This window comes from Tauraco erythrolophus, chromosome 3 (assembly GCF_009769465.1).
Source record: "Tauraco erythrolophus isolate bTauEry1 chromosome 3, bTauEry1.pri, whole genome shotgun sequence".
NCBI lineage: Eukaryota > Metazoa > Chordata > Aves > Musophagiformes > Musophagidae > Tauraco > Tauraco erythrolophus.
In genome coordinates, this window is record NC_141467.1 from 58,161,150 (window position 1) to 58,178,536 (window position 17,387).

Genomic DNA, 17,387 nt, shown 5'->3' on the forward strand with positions numbered 1-17,387 from the left:
GGGTTACTTGCAGAATAATCCCACTAGGTGGCTCTTAAAGCCTGTATGTAGTAGTTGATAGACATGATTTGTTTTCAGTCTGTAGTGTTTTTTTAAATAAGCAAGGACTGCAAATGCCACTCTGTAATTACGTAGATAAAGAATGGAAATACTTGTAAACAGTCTTTTGGTAAAAAAAACCCCAACTGATTAAAAGATCTTAACCACCCATATGCTAATTTGAAATGTACACAAAGCAAAAAGAAGATGAAAGTAATTTACTTAGACTTGAGAATATTTTCCTTATTCTATGCAATATTCTCAAACTGTGTATCATAACTTACTGCTATATTTACCCTATGCTGTTAGTAGTTGTAATGAATCTCACTTTAAAAACTCCAGTCACTTAAAGACTGGAACATGCAACCAGGGGAAAGCATTCCTACTAGAAACTCGATATTCTTAACATCAGAAACAACACAGAAGAAAGGCATTAAAGTATATGATACAGTCTACGAAAGGCATAAAAAAAAAAGGTTATAAGCCTACTGGCAGAAATTAGTTGGAGTAAGTCACTTTGAGAGAACATAGTTAAAGTGATGTGCTATCTTGTCTAACACTAGAAAGAGAAGCTGCTGGTGAAGTGAAATAAGAATGGTACTCTTCTGTTTTTCTAGCCAGTACAAGATAGACCAAAAAAATATAATTTCCTACCACTGTTACTGGTTTCAAAGCTGGTACGTCATTTCTCTGTGATCACAGATGTGATTGGAAAGTGACTTGATCCTAGTCATCCCCAGTTTTGTTAGGTGCCTCAGTAGGAATAGATGGAAACTCCTAAGTGAAAATATCTGTCAGGATCATCCCCTGCCCATCCCCCAAGTGAGATAATGTACTCCTTAAGACTGTGTTCTAGTGGGCCTCATCAAACTTCAGTCTTATTTTTGGCAGTCACTCTGGAATGGCAGTTTTATCTTCCTAGAAGGCCCTAGGACTTCCAGTATTATCTCAAGAAAAGAAGAAAGTGCCCTGAAGACTGCATGTCAAAGAGCTAGTCAGGGAAGTGATTCTTTCCCACTTTTGCAGTGTATTTATCTAATTTCATAATTAGAGCTGCTACGTAACTTGCTGTTTGGACACAGCAATATGAAGACAGTAAGCATTTTGCATTTTTTTCTGACTTGGCAAGACCACGTTTAGTCTTGTGAAAATACATGCACAGTTTACTTAAAAAGCATGGGATTCATCATCTGTGAGGTAAACTGACAGTCAATATGGAGGCTGTCATCCAATTCTCAGTTTGCATAGCCACCTTACAATAATGTTTACAGACAGCCTGGCACCAGCTTGTATTATTTAATGCTCAAAACCAAAAAGCTAGTTAATTGTGGGTTGTAAGGTTTCAAGAGTACAGTTTGTCTATACAATAAGCACAACCAGACTGTCCTTGTGACTAGCATCTCTGGACTCCAAATTGATATGGAAAACAAGAGCACTGTATTTGCTACTATGAAAAACAATTTAGAAGAGTCATAAAATAAGAACAGAAGACCTACTAATTATATAATTACTTTGTAGATCCCTATAGCATTGTCTCTCATTGCCCTATATTTTGATTGCAGAGAAAACATTCGCTTAGTTTGTTCAGTGACTACTGAACATGTCCCACCTCTCAACTGGATAGGGTAGGAGTATGTTTGGATTGCTTCTGCCTAAATTTGCCCCCCTTTTATAATGAAGCATAGAGTTTCCAATTACTGTATTTGTGAGTGGAAATCTTGGGGATCCACTCTAACGCCTGCATAATTTGTTTTGAAGATCTTGCTACATCTTCAGGTTAAATTGTTTCTTTTATAAACCTGATTAAAAACCCCACATCTTTTTTATGTGGTTTTGTGGTCCAACTATCTCTTAACCGTTATCATACAAATTGTTTTTTGTAGTATGAAGCAGGCTTTTACTACTGCAACTTACTGACCAACTTAGATCCAATTTGCTATGCATCTAGTTAAGACTCCTTTGTTAGTCTTGACAAAACATCAAGTGCTTCAGACAAAATACAAGAAAAATTGTAAGGTTTCCTCTAGTAATTAAAACCTTTCCTAGCTCTGAAGCAAGAGTGATACAGTCTTTCCTAGCCTTTTTCATTGATAACTACTAGGTGCAATAATATCTAGACTCTTAAAAATACAAATAAATAGGTGTAGGAAAGCTACTAAACTTTCTTATGTGGAAGATAGATGACAGAATCTATGATGACCTATAAAAGAAAGGTTAAGAAGTAGAGGAGCTTTTCACCCTTCCTCCATTTTAAGAGGTTAACTTTATTACAGTCCTGGTGCAAGTTTTTTTGTCACTCATGAGCTGTTATCTGTCTAATTCTTAAAGATACTAAAAAGCTTAAAACATTCATCATCAATAGTTCTGAACACCTCAGACGAAAAAAAGTAGAAAAAAGCTTATTAACTGGCTGTTATTAAAATTATTTTTTCTTGTCCTAGTCTTTCATACTGCTCAATGCTGTAGTACTCAAGTGTCGTTTCCTTCCCTCATTCCCAAAAGAGGTAACTACAACAGATCCCTCAGAGTTTGGCATTTCTCACCCAATGAATGGTTGGCACAAAAGCTTACTGAGTTGGGAGCCAGGGAGGATTTACTTTCTGATTCCAGTTCTTAGTCAGGAGCATCTTCCAGTGGCTGATCTTTTCCAGCAGCACCAGATCCAGACTTGAAACAGATGTTGTGGTTTTAGGCTGATCCAGCAACTAAAACTCACACAGTCTCTCCTTCTCCAGTAAAGTAGAGAGGAGGAAAAAAAAAAAATAATAAAGGGACTGAGAGTTGAGACAAGAACAGAGGGAGCACCCACCAACCATGGTCCCGGGCAAAACAGGCAGCGCTTTCTCAAAGCAAAACAGTTTATTAATGGTTACTTAAAAGGACAAAGGGAAACAAAACCGGTTACTTGAGAGGATAGAAAGAAACAAAGCCAGATCTTAAAACTGACACCTTCCCCCCCCACCTACCTCCTCCCCCCAGCAGCGCCGGGGGCAGGGACTGGGGGAGTGCAGGTCAGTTCATTCTGTGCTGTTACTGCTGCTTCTTTCTTAAAGGAGGAGGAGTCCTTACACCCTTTTCCCCTGCTCCAGTGGATCCCCTACCCACGAGGAAAAATCCACAAACTTCTCCAGCATGAGTCCAGCCCACTGGAAACAATCCTTCCCCACAGATTGCCCCAGTGTGGGCTTTACCACAGTCTCAGATACTTAGGGAGTTGTAGCCACTCGCTCCGGCGTGGGTCGTCACGCAGACTCCAGATGCCTCTCTGCCTTGTCGTGCGTCCCAACACGACCATCCTCAGGCTCAGGCATCTCCTCTCCACGGGCTGCGAGTGGGTCTCTACTCCACCGAGGCCGTCCTGGTTGCAGGGGGGCCGCCTGCCATCTCACCATCAGCTGCAGGGGAAACTCGGCTCCGGCACACCTCCTCCCGCTCCATCCTCACTGATCTGGTGTCAATGCAGCTGTTTCTCTCAGGTCTCAGTCCTCTCCAGGTGAACTCAGCCCAGTGGGCACCCTGGGAGTGGGGTGCTCCCCGATTTCCCCAGCCGGCTCCGCCGCCGCCATCCTCCGTGGGCGGCACCAGCCCGACACAGGCAGCCGCCCGGCTGGGAGCCAGGGAGCGGGGGCAGTGCCCTCCTCCCTTCTCTCCTCACTCCTGGGCAAAACACCTTTTCCGGTTCCTTTTCTCCTCACTCCTGGGCAAAACACCTTTTCCGGTTCCTTTGTCCCGACTTAAATAGGGCAATTTGCAGAGGCGCCCTATTGGCTCAACCCTGAGGGGGATGGGAGTCTGATCTGGTGGCCAGAACCAAGTCTAACCTGGTTCCAAAACCAGGGAGGTCACAGGGAGCAAAGCCCCTCTCCTGCCACCAGAACCCCCACCCCCTCCACATCAAACCATGACAATAGAACAAGATACCGTTATAGAACATAACTGCACATTACTACATGAACAATTTTAAGCCAGAGAGAATTAAGAGGGAGTTGAGCCTACGTACCCAGGCATGTCAATCGAGTGAGCTGAGCTTCCAACCTCCAACAATACAGAAAGGCTAGGCTGTCTACCTGCATTGGTATTTATGACCTTATCTCAGTTTTAATCACATAATATGTTACCTTTGCTTCTCAATACATGTACATGTGGGCAGGAAGATGAAGAAAGGGGAGGCACCTCCATCATCCAGCTACTTCTTTGCCATCTTTCAGTATGCAAAGAACAGCCGTTAAGCTCTTCAGCTTGTGCTCAGTAACAATGAAGCTCTAAGGAAATGAAGCTCAACATAAGCCAGCAATGTGCGCCCATGGTATCCATGAAAGCCAACCGTATCCTGGGCTGCATCAAAAGGAGCGTGGCCAGCAGGTTGAGGGAGGTGATTCTGCCCCTCTACTCTGCTCTTGTGAGACCCCACCTGGAATACTGTGTTCAGCTCTGGAGTCCCCAACATAAGAAAGACATGGAGCTACTGGAGCAAGTCCAGAGGAGGGCCACAAAGATGATTCAAGGGCTGGAACACCTCTCCTATGAAGACAGACTGAGAGAGTTGGGGCTGTTCAGCCTGGAGAAGAGAAGGCTCCAGGGTGTTCTTATCGCAGCCTTCCAGTACTTAAAGGGGGCCTACAAGAAAGCTGGAGAGGGACTTTTTACAAGGGTGTATAGTGATAGGATAAGGGGCAATGGCTTTAAACTGAAAGAGAGTAGATTTAGATTAGATATAAGGAAGAAATTTTTCACTCTGAGGGTGGTGAGGCACTGGAACAGGTTGCCCAGAGAAGTTGTAGATGCCCCATCCCTGGAAGTGTTCAAGGCCAGGTTGGATGAGGCTTTGGGTAACCTGGTGTAGTGGAAGGTTTCCCTGCCCATGGCAGGGGGATTGGAACTAGACGATCTTTGAGGTCCCTTCCAACCCTAACCATTCTATGATTCTATGACATTATATAGGCAGGGTTTTTTTCCATTAATTGGGCATCTCCTTACAGTATCTTTCTAGGTAAATAGTCTTGGCAACATCTGCTTGGTTGACAGTTCCACTCATGTTCCATCACTGCATGACAGCTACATTCTAGGATCAAAAAGTTTCTGTCACTTTAAAAAAATAATTGCCTCTGTGACCTTTATTGGAAGTCTGTCATGGAATCTACTTGATATATAAATGCTCCAACCAAACTGAAATCAATATAAACAAATGAGTACAAAGTTAACATCATTGTGAGTCTGATCCAGCTTCTCAGCAATACAGGGACTAGCTGAGAAAATTCATCTAAATACTTCCTTATTGTTCTCAACTTCCTCTCGATAATTGGAAACAGCAGCCTGAGGCTGATCAGGAAGCTAAAGCAGGCTTAACTCTGTTTTAATTGCAAATGTGAGAATGACCCCAATAGTTAGTCTGTTTCCCCTGAGATAAACAATAATGTTCCCAAGTGTTTGGTACTGGTGATTTTTTTATGGCCAAATACAATGCCATGTAGACCTCCCTCAGCAGTACAAAGCAGCACAACTGCTTTATATGGTCTATTTTATCTAAGCGCAACAAGCGGGTTACAATCCTTGCATAATCCTTTTGGCAAAACTTAAGGATGAGAAATATTCCAAACTTGGTACTCTGCCTTCACTTCATGAAGAATAAGAGGAAAAAAAAAATATACATCAACCTATTCACTTATTTTAAGAGATCTTAGAATACTCAGTGGTCATATTAAAAGAAGGGAAAGAATTCTTTCTGTGAAAAGACTCATCATTAGATATTCCCGGGAGACAGACATGAAAGTTATCTTTGTCCACGCTTCTTACAACAGTTGATGAGATAAGAAATCACACATCAAAGATAATAAACAGGAATCATTTTTATGAGGCAGGTTTAGTAAAGGATGTTGGTGGGACAAGAACTCAGTGCCAACACAGGGTGCACTGAGAACAACTGCTGAGAAGAAGTGCGTACATAGTAGGTATAAGCATATCCCAGATAGTTGTCAGAAGGATGGCCTTTAGTATGACCATTCTACGCATCTTCTGTCTACTAATCACATTGAAAGTAGTCACTAAGACTGGTACAAACTTTTAGGTATGCCAAAGAGTTCAAGGGGAAGGTTAAGTTTTCAGCCTCCAAAGTAGAAGGAGACACACCAAGAAGTTGACTAATACCAGTGTTTTGCTAGTTCCATGCACATTTTCTTCCTCAGCCATGAACAGACAGAAGATGCGAGGAAATCAGTAGGCCTTTTTGCACCCTGTAATGTGCTTAGTTAACACCTAAGACATGGCAGATACAGGAGCACTAGTCACTAAGATCTAAAAAGCTGCACTTGCTGCGCAGCTGCTTCTAGAAGGGCGAGGGGGAAGGGCATCATAAAGAAACACATGACATCTGGAGAAAGAACTAATAAGGTATTAGAGGAAGTCAGTGAATCAATTAGATGGTCAAGGCTATCTCTGAAGCTCTCACACAAGCGTGGCAGGCATTAGCCTTTCAAAAGTACCTCTGCGAAAATAAAAGTAGGAGAGAAGGCTGAGCTCAGTTACAACCTGCACACAGCCCACAGCCAAAAGACATGGCAGGTGTAGTGTGCTTTCTAGAATACAGACTTGGGGGGAAAGAAGTGACAACTTTTACCTTTCCACTTGAGTTGACCAATCCAGCTCATACAACAGCCTCACAAAGATCATAAATGAAAAGAAGACTCTGTATTTCTGGACAAGGACCAGAATGGGCAGCTTGGGAAGAACAAGCATTCCTAAACTACTATTTCCACTGCCTGATCAAAGTATATCCTAGTTGGACAAGAGGAGAAAAGACATGCTTATTCAGGTCTCTAGCTGTCATTCATCCACTGTTTTTCATAAAGCCTGGGAAAACATCATATTGCAGAATTCTCTTTCTGCCAAATCTGACCGAAACTGGCCAGGAGGAGTCAAGTTGTGACGGAGGATTGACATATGCAGTTATATAAGCCTCATTTTGGGAGAGAAGGAAGGAAGGGAATAAAATCAGTTTTGCCTTGATTAAAACAAAACTAACATTTTAGCAAAACATCTACATATTTTGTTTTGGTAGTTTCTACTTCTAGGTATAACAGTTCTTGTTTGACAAAACACTGGAGAATGCGGGCATCGATCCCGCTACCTCTCGCATGCTAAGCGAGCGCTCTACCATTTGAGCTAATTCCCCCTCCTCTACCTATTAATAGGGATCACAAAACTCTGGTCTTCAAGGTGGATTTAAAATCTGCAGTTCCGTATATGTAATACAGTCTTCTCTCTTAAACTGGTCTATCTATTCACAAATGAAAGCACATTCAATTGCCATGCCAAAACAGGTGTCAAATAATAAATTTGTAAAATTTCATTTAGCATTTCCAAAGGAAGTAGTAAGAAACAAGATAAACCAGAAAAGACATGTTTTCTAGGTGTATAAAATTTAAAAAAAGTTTATTACTTGGAATTCCTGAGATGAAGTACTTTCCGGCATTTGGTTTTCTCCCCATAAAAGTCAGTTTCTGATTACTTTTTTTTTAAATATAATTATTTTCATTTTTTCCAGTCAAAAATATGGCAGCATTTAAGAAATTAACTATGTAGATCTAAAAAATAAGAGCTTAATTCACTTCAAAATTCCAGTTCAATACATAGAATCATAGAATGGCATAGGCTGGAAGGGACCTTAGAGATATCTAATCCAACCTCCCTGTCACGGGCAGGGACGCCTCTCAGCTAGATCAGGCTACTCAAGGCTATAGAATCATAGAAAACATCATACATACATACATGAAAACATCTTTCGCAGTTAAATGGTTTTTTTCTCCCACCAGAAACAAAACAACAGTGGAGAATGCGGGCATCGATCCCGCTACCTCTCGCATGCTAAGCGAGCGCTCTACCATTTGAGCTAATTCCCCCACAACACTATAATTTTTCCTGTCACCATAGATTTTAATAACCATAAATGTCTTCCCTTTACTGACTCTACTCCTTTATCGTGGGGAGTAACCCCAGGGCAGCTGTTCAGAACACTTACTAGTGTTTTACCTTGAGCTTGTCTATTTTTTTTGTCCACGATGACAAACTCCTCGAGTAACATGGTAAGGCACTTCATGCTAACTTGCCTGACGATCTCGCAACCTGCAGCCTTTCAGTGCCACCCAACTCTTGATAGATTTATCCTTCTTTGAAAAGGGAAGCTGCTTCTTCTGTGTTGAGGGAAGTCACATCACAGACAATGCAGTGGAGCAGCCTGAAGATAAAACAAAACTCACATTTGCCCTGACATCCCCTAAGAAGACCATCTAGAAAGCAAAAGTCAAACCTGATAAAACTAGCTTGTATCAGTTTGCATTAGTGTTGCCAAAGAGATGCACTGAAGTGATCCGTGTTAAATGAAAGTGTGTAGACACAAAGTCTTCATAGCCGATACACCCTAGAAAAACGAAAAATGGAATTAAGGTCAGGTTATTTTCAGCCATGTAGGTAAGGAAGTTCTCCCAACCTAGTGAAGAAATTTAGAAGTTTTATTCACCATCTTACATGAAAACTTAGCAATCACAACAAATTCAAGATCACAAAACAATGTGCTGTCAATTATAAGAAATACATATTTTAATCACTGAAAATAGTACTATTGCAGAGGTCTTTCCTCTCCCTTATCTGACTTTGGCATAAAATAAATGTTTTTTCTGTGAGCTGAATTGTCCAAGCTTTAGGCCTTTTCAGTGGCAGCAGAGTGAGATTTGGAGGTGAAAAATAGGGAGAGGTCATCTGCCATTTTCATACTAACTCAGACTGCACAAGTAGATAAAGAAAACTGTACATAGAGCTGAACTTTGTGAAATATGATATGGGAAAGATCCCAGCTGCAGACGTGCAGTGGCCATCACTGAGTCTAAGGTGTGTGCCTGTGAGAAGGACTGAAACCACTTTTGCATATTTGTTTTCCCCCCTCAAGTTTACTCCAGTGAGATAGATAAAGTCAGTTACAATATACTGCAAGAAATGGTAAGAACAAATTTTTATTTCTTGTGCAGAGATTGAGGTAAGGCAGGAGAACATTTAAATTCCAGGAGAATGTTTGCAGTGATATTGTGGTTTTAGTTCCACATCTTGGCCTGAATCTGGATTGTGATGGATTTGAAGTACTACCTTACTTTAGACAAGTTGTAACTAGTTGATGCTTAATTGCATAAGTTATTTTCTTTTGACTGGATGCTGTCATCCAGTAAATTAAATCCATTAGAGAAAACCGTCAGCACATGTATTGTTGGATTACTGCACACGTTTTACTTCACTAGCAGAACTTACTGCATTGAATCAGGAAGTGAGAAATCTTTTATTATATCATTTTGATTGCCTTTGTTGTTTCATAGTATATCAGTGTAACCACTCTCACTGCAACCTACATTTTTGTTCCTTAAATCAAGAAAGCATTCCTTGATTTAATAACCTGGGAATAGAGCCTTGCCAATGTCCTTCTTACTGCAAAGTCAGTTAGTATGACTATACTTGAATTTTTATATTTCTTAAATGTTTTTAGTAACCCCATATATTTAACATGCAATACTGTTCATCAAAGTCAATACAAAAAGGTAGAAATACCTACAATATAACTTAGGAAGATATAAATGAATACTTTCTCTCCACAAACCATGATAAACAAACTTTTAAACAATTGTAATTATCATTTACATACAGCTAATTAGAAAATAAAGTCAGAAAGAAATAAAAATACTTGAAAAACAAGGAGAAGAAAAATCTCATTGCCCTTCAGTGACTTCTAACAGTATATATTCTAGCTTTACAAGTCTTCCAGTATCTGCATTGTAACAAAGGTGAAAAAAATTAGTTCTCTCTCCTTCCTGAATAAACTCTAGAGTAGGCTTTGTTCAGCAAAGTCGGTATTGTTTTATCAAAGTAACATAGCAGAAAATGCATCGGTATGCTTCTCACATGTCAAGTGAGTATTCTGACTGTCAAGCTAACGGGCTTTCCACGTAAATACAGTGATGATTCGGTGTTATTAAACAAACACACGCAACACAGTAATTCTAGCTAAAGTAGCCAAGCTATGATTCAGCAGAAGAAAACCTGCTCTTCCAACAAACCAGCAAGGGGAATTAGCTCAAATGGTAGAGCGCTCGCTTAGCATGCGAGAGGTAGCGGGATCGATGCCCGCATTCTCCAGCGTTTTGAGGAAACCGAGTGTCTTAACGGTAGCATAAGATTTTCTTCCATAAACTGTTCAGGTTTGCGAAAGAAAATACACAGCTAATAATATATACCATTTCATACAGCAAATTAAATAGGAAAAGAACCTGCAAATAGCAGACTACACTTGTGAACTCTCTGAAAAACGATTTCTTCAGGAAACCATGTGACACTGACGTTATTCTGTAATACCAGCAATATAATTCACTTCTGGCCATTACAACTGCATTGAAATCTCAATTTGAGCTTTTTTTTTTTAGTTCTTAATTATATGAAATTACCTATAAGAAAGTGTAAAATTATGTAGTTCTCTATGTAACTATCAGCTCCCCATAGAATTACTATCTCTCCAGCTACTTTGCACTTGTAGCTAGGATGAGCATGACACACTTGGTCCTAACCCGAGTTTCAAGACACTCAATCTCTCACAATTCCACTCAATTTCTTACTCAACCCACTGTAAGAAAAAAATTTGCACTTTAAAAAAAAACGCTTATCTTTGAATCAACATTAACAACTTAAATCATTCATGTTGTGCACGTGCTTCTTAAAATTGATTAATTTTAATGCTTATAAAACTGCTACAGAAAAACAGATCTAAATTTAAAACAGTCCTACAATATAAAGTAGTATAAACAAGGAACTAAAATTGTATCACAGCCAAAAATAAGAAGAAACAGTGGTATCTGTCAGCGTGCTTTTGTTTCATTCTTTAAAACCTATTACCAGGTATTTATTTCTTTTTTTGCAGGTAGTTACCTTAATTTGAGATAGAATAGAAGTTTACAAGCCTCTCTTTTCCAAAACAGCCAAAAAAATTACAACTGGTAACTGAAAAAAACCAAGTATTGTTCACAGCAGTGATAAAAAGTAACACTTGTAAGTGGCAAATGGAGAATGCGGGCATCGATCCCGCTACCTCTCGCATGCTAAGCGAGCGCTCTACCATTTGAGCTAATTCCCCGGATGTTTGATGACCCCTTTGTCGTCCATTTCTACTTTCAAGTTTGTCACTGGCAAACAACTTTCCCGAAGTATACCAAAATTTAATCTGCTGTCTCGATCGACTACAAACAAAACTTCCTCCTAAACATCACATTGATTCTTCTACCCAAATATCACACTGGTGGCCAGGCAGTCAGAGCCCACTGCTCGAGTTCTAATTCCCTACTGAAGTTACTGGTGGGCAACAAAAGAACACAACTTTCCAGCAAAATGCAGAAACAGTTAGGTCTTTCTTAAAGCATGCTGTTTTTGACAGCCTTAGTGGGAATTTTGCCTAACATAAAATCTGGAGTCCCCGATGCAACAGCACATGTTTTATTCAGCTGAGCTGCATATGGATAACAGAAGGTCTGTGTTTCCAAGCAATTGCAGATTTATGTTCACACCAAACAATTACGACTGTTCAGAAAACCCTGGATATATTTAAAGATTACACTTTTCTAAAATAAATTTTTCCCATTTGTAATCCCTAGGGGTAAGAGAATCAGACAAATGACTTTACCTGTTTCCACATTTTACAATATAATAGATGTGACTGAATAGGTAGAGTTCTTCCAGTTCTTTCTCTTGTGGCAATGGAGTCTGGGCCTAAGTCAAAAAAAAAGGGAAAGGAAAAAAAAAAAGCACCCAGGTAAACAGAACACTGGGAAACAAAGTAATAGTTTGCATTATTTATTTATATCTCTCAGGAATTTTTAAGGTGTGACGATATCACCATAGACATACACACTCACACATATATATGAACATCAAGAATACATAAATAAAGTATATTAAAAAAATCATGGCTACAATGAAACAGCAGTAAAAATTCTGTTCAGTGGTTTGGTTTCAGCTCCACAAGATCAGTCAGAAAACACAAAGAAAGTAGGGTCTCCAATGTTTCTGTTATTTGAAGTTATGAACTAGTCTTCTCTCTTTGAAGGTGGTATTTAGTGAAAAAAAAATTAACTGTTTATGATTTCGCACTATCATAAAATAGAAATAAAGCAAGCAAAAGAGATCTATGCTAGAACTGGAATATGCAGATTTGTTGTCCTAATGTGACTGACATACCATGACAATCACGTATCAACACACCTCACGTGTTTCAGCTTCTTACTTCCTCAATCTCTATATATTGCCATTTAACTCGGAGGACCAAAGCCATATCCAGTATATTTAGATTTGCGCACATAGCTGCTGACTCGGAGTACTGGAAATGATCATAATTTGTTTATGTGGTTAATCAGTGGTCAACTAACTGTTCATTAGTTAGAAAATAACACTGAAATGGATAAAAAGAAGAAATAGCAGGCAGTAATGGAAAAACACGCAACTGACTATTAAAAACTTAAGAAAAGGAACCTTGCGGAATCATGTTTCCTTTCCCTGTAAAAAGAGAAAGTGGAATTTGAGTGAACCCTTCAGAAACCTTGTAATAGTCTGGGACTTTCTTTTACGTTGATTCTTAAAAAAAAAAAAAAGCAAGAGAGAATTGCGAACTTTTATTTAATACTAAAAATGTAATACATCTTTATCTTTCTGGAAAAAAAGAATATCTGAAATTAATTTTATTGAATAACTCTAGAAACAACTCTCCTGCATTTTCTTTCTTGATTTGCCCAAGATCCTTTAAGACACATGAGTCACACTGACATACAAAAATCTTTCAATTCTCTCCAAGGACTCAGTGATTTCAGAAAGTATAATAACCAAATTCAAGCCTTTGCAGGACATCTAGGTTAATACCTGAACAACATATATTTGATTTTTTTTATAACTGGGATTATATTTGTGTCCGTGAAATAAATCAGAGTATCAGATTTTAGAAAATTTTGCTGAGACAAATATTAAATATTTGTAAGATGTAAGAATACATCCTAAGTCATCCTCTACATATACATTTCTTGTCGTGCCATATGTAACTCAACGTCTGTTAAAGTTCCCTGCAGACAACAACTCAGTATTTAACTGTAACAAAAGTTTACAGATTCAGAGACAGTGGAGGTTTATTACACAGTATCAAATCCCTCAGAGTCAACCTATATGTAATCGTGCTTTAAAAATATTCGACCATTCTAACTTTAACACAGAAACAACTATTTGTATGGCATTTCCTCCAGACTCTCTCACCTATTCAACTTGGAGAATTAAGCTCCTTGCTGTTGTGCTCTTCCAACTTAGATCTGACTTTCAAATGCATTACCCAAACTTTTTCTTTTTTTCCTTTTTGGCTTCAGAAGATCCCAGAGAACCTGGTACTGTGGCATTAGGACTAGCAGAATCTCAAGAAGGGTGGAAAAAAACGGTGCGAGCAGAAAACATTTAAAGCAGAACATCTCAAGTTTACATTTATACATGTATGAATGGTTTTACTACTGTAGAAAGTTCTAACTGCAGAAAGGATGGGGATACCCTGTGAAGATACTTCTGGCTTTCTAATGCACCACCACTCTCTCATTACTTTTCTTGCAAGTTCTATTCACGGTGTAAAAAAACTTCTGAATGACTGTGTTTTCTTCTGAACCTTTAGCTTTCTTGTCCGAGCAACCTACATCGTCCTTTAGCAATACAAGCATCTTCCTTCTTTTTCCTTTGCCCATCATGGTATCTGTAATTTCTGAACACCAGGTGCATAGAACTCAAACATTGACAACAGATTTTAGGAAGCTCGCAGCGTGACATGGCTTAGAATATGCAGTTCTTCAAAAGACAGCAGAGAAAATCTCTAAACAGCTTAACTAAGGGAAGCTCAAGTAGGCCTGCAGTTGCGAATTCACTTTTAAGATAAAGCAACAGCAGCAGTTGAAGACAAATCCAGCACTTTTTTTTATCCAAAGGTATCCTGGGAATATTATTATTTTAGGAATAGTAAACTAAGTATCATAACAAAAGGAAAAGGAAACAATCTTCTAGAGAAAGTGGGAGAACCAGAGGTGAAGGAGAAGCAAGACACTAATTATCGACTAGAGAAAGGAGAAAATTCACAAGTTAGCACTCCCATTAGTTATAAATCACTAATGCTAACCTCACTTTCTGCAGCATCCCAGATGCCAACTCCCTCACTACCTGATGGGGACCACTGCTCTAACCCCAAGTCCCTGTATCGAAAGTCCTGTACACACTCTCCCATTAATGAACTCCCATATTTTGTTAGCTACTCCCTCACTCTGATTGAAACAGCTGGTTTGGGGGAAAAAATGTTTCTTCCTTTCATATTAAAACATAATCAATGAGGAAAAAAGCATCTGAAATTAATTTGTAGAAGATAAGTTCTTACAGCTGGCATTATCCTGGTGATATCATAGACATTTCAGCAACTGGCTGACTGAAAGCCCCAGTAGTCAATATGCCTGGCAAAGTAAGCAAGCTTGCAACTCCTCCTACTCTGTGATGTCTTCACATGACCAGTTGGATTTTTGCACCAAGAGCTCTGAAACGTTCAGAAGTGCCTTTGCTTAGTCATATAACAACTAGAAACACAGCACTTACCTATGGTGAAAACATTCCAGAACATCAGAATGACTAAAGTCCACTTTCAGAAGTGACTCAGAGTTATGCCACAGTTATGGCACTATACATTTCAGTACACTACAGAAACAACTTAGCTTTAAATGAGTTTGCTTGATTACTAAAAATTCCACTCAATAGTTTACCTTGTTTTAGTCAGAGTGCCTTCTGCTTTCTGTATGATTGACAAAAATCACTCAGACAAAAAGCATGATTTTCCTCCAAACAGGAATATGTAACTCTAAGCTTTTAATTTCAAAGCAATTAAAAAAAAAAAAAACAAAAACCCAAACCAACTGTAACCCTTATAGATTTTCACTTGTGTTTGGTTGGTTGTTTTTTTTCCCCCTTTCAGAATAAAAATCACCAAAGTCTTAAAAACATCTATGTTGTAAAACTAACAAACAAACAGAACCCTTCTAATTGTGTTTGCATTAGGCTTGTATGAACACAGCACAGACAGGAACAGAGTTTCATCATGCCAGCTTTTGAATGGTAAAGCACATCTACGTGGCTTAATTAAGGGAAGCCCCAAAGAGGCTTACGACTGCACCAGAACTGGCAAGTACTGCTCCCTATGAAACTTTATGATTTGTTACTAAGCAGTGGTAGTCTTAAGGCTTTAACACAGCAAGTAGACGAAAATTCACTTAAAATCAAACAAAATCCAGAACTAACTATAAATTAAGCAGTGACAAAATAACCTAAGGACAGCTACAGTATGTTCACTTCATTCTTTTAAACAGCCTAACCTTCAAGTTGATAGATTTAACATCAAAATTAAATAATGTGTCTCCAGTTCTGTATTCAAATCTGTAAAGCACTGAAGGAAACGTGTTCTGGACCTCAGAAATAGTTTTATGGAAAATAGATATCAAAATATGAAATTAGGCAACAAAATCAACACTCTCCTTTGGGAAAAACAAAATAAAACAAGGTACTGTAAATCACACAAAGAGCCATAGGGCAAGTCTGTCATGAGTCAGAAGAAACCTCCTCCCGGAACTATTTCTGTTTTTAACGGCCACAATAAGAATGAAACTTGATTTGTTGATGAAGATTTTATTCATTGCTCACAAAATTTTGCCTTCATTTTACCATCATTCATCATTTCATACCCAAACCACAAGACAAAAGCATGCTAAAAAAAACGCAAACAACTAGCCAACAACAACAAAACAGCAAAAAAAACACCCTAGAAAGATTTGCTAATTTCAGTAATATTTGCCACTTTCAGTCATATTTGCCTTGTTTGAGGAAAATCAGTGCAGTCCATCAATGTATCAGTACAAAACCACTGTAATATTGATCAAATAAACAATGCTGGACACAGCTTAGCCAGGCAACCTAAGTAACTTCAGTTAGCATTAGCAGCCACAACAGAAGCTTGCAAGGGCCCAAATAATTAATATTAAATATGCTGCTTTTGTAACAAGTAAAAAACTGTAACGCTCTTTGTGTGTGTTTACCAGATTGGCATTTAAGTCAACATAGTGCTAAGGAGACAGTGAGTTCAGAGGGAGATCAGACTATCCTTTTATGCTTCTCTTTAGAATCTCTATCTGGACCACACAAAAATCATCATGATTTCAACCCCAAACGCCCCAAACTTAGAGGAAAGTTGAAGTAATGAGCAAGACATCTGAGTTATCATTCTTCTTCTCTAAAAGCATCAATGGGTTTTAAATTTCTGTCTAGATAATCGTAAATCTTCCAGATTGGCAAAGATTTCATTCTGTTTCCAGATATGGAAACAGTAAGTCATATAGTAATATGATAATGCATTTTGGATTCTTTTTTAGGAAAATGGCTATATTCACATCTCAACTTCCTTCTCTGATTTTTTTTTGGAAGACCTGACATCTCTACCAACTTCATGAAGGTTTCAAAAAAGTTTCAACATTGTAGGGCTCATGTACAATGCCATCTTTGAACTAAGATGGCAATATAGAAAAACTTTATTACTCATTTTACAGTCTATCCAGCTTCAGCTATCCCTTCCAAACAAACTGTTTAATAAGTCAAAAAAGTTTGTCACAAAAGCAGAGAGACTGACTACGCCTGAATCCAAATGGATGTGCAACCTTTGTCTTCTAAATCATCACTGTAACAATCCAAATTTTCTCCACATTCCCTATAACTCCTGAAAGGAGAGAACGTGTGCTGGTTATGCTCTGGGCTCTGTGCAGGCCACCTGGATAATTAGCTATCACTAAACAGCACATATAGTATTTTCCTCATGTTCCCTTAGAGGCTCTGCAGAGCCTTCAATTTCCACAAAACACTGGACAACTAATCTTTCAGATTTTTATCCATCTTTCACTTTCGGTGCAAAAGTTAACAGATATAGGAGTGACGAAGATTTCAACAGCTTAGAAGAAGATTGATTAAGATTCCTGTATCCTGTGGATTTTACTAAAGAACAGATCTACTGAGTAAATGAGAATTTCTCCAGAATAATAGGGAAGTTTTAAGAACAATAACCTCGTCCAAACAAACAAAACAGAAAAAGACCCAAAGAACTACTTAGTTATATAGAATGATCTCAAAAATATGTTTTGCTGCAATGTTCAAAGATTATAGGTTTAAAGTACACAGAACTCAATGAAATTCAGTGTATGTTTAGCATCTGATTACTGAAGTTCATATGAAAATCT

The 17,387-nt window shown here is 38.7% G+C and overlaps 4 non-coding genes across 4 annotated transcripts; 1 reads left to right on the forward strand and 3 right to left on the reverse strand.

The window, feature by feature from the left end:
• Positions 1 to 7,134: 7,134 nt before the first annotated feature.
• TRNAA-AGC (transfer RNA alanine (anticodon AGC)) lies at positions 7,135 to 7,207 on the reverse strand. Its single transcript has one exon. It is a non-coding gene; the product is annotated as a tRNA-Ala (tRNA).
• Positions 7,208 to 7,861: 654 nt separating this feature from the next.
• TRNAA-AGC (transfer RNA alanine (anticodon AGC)) lies at positions 7,862 to 7,934 on the reverse strand. Its single transcript has one exon. It is a non-coding gene; the product is annotated as a tRNA-Ala (tRNA).
• A 2,202-nt stretch (positions 7,935 to 10,136) lies between these two features.
• TRNAA-AGC (transfer RNA alanine (anticodon AGC)) lies at positions 10,137 to 10,209 on the forward strand. The gene has a single exon. It is a non-coding gene; the product is annotated as a tRNA-Ala (tRNA).
• Positions 10,210 to 11,124: 915 nt separating this feature from the next.
• Positions 11,125 to 11,197, reverse strand: TRNAA-AGC (transfer RNA alanine (anticodon AGC)). Its single transcript has one exon. It is a non-coding gene; the product is annotated as a tRNA-Ala (tRNA).
• Between the last annotated feature and the right edge of the window lie 6,190 nt (positions 11,198 to 17,387).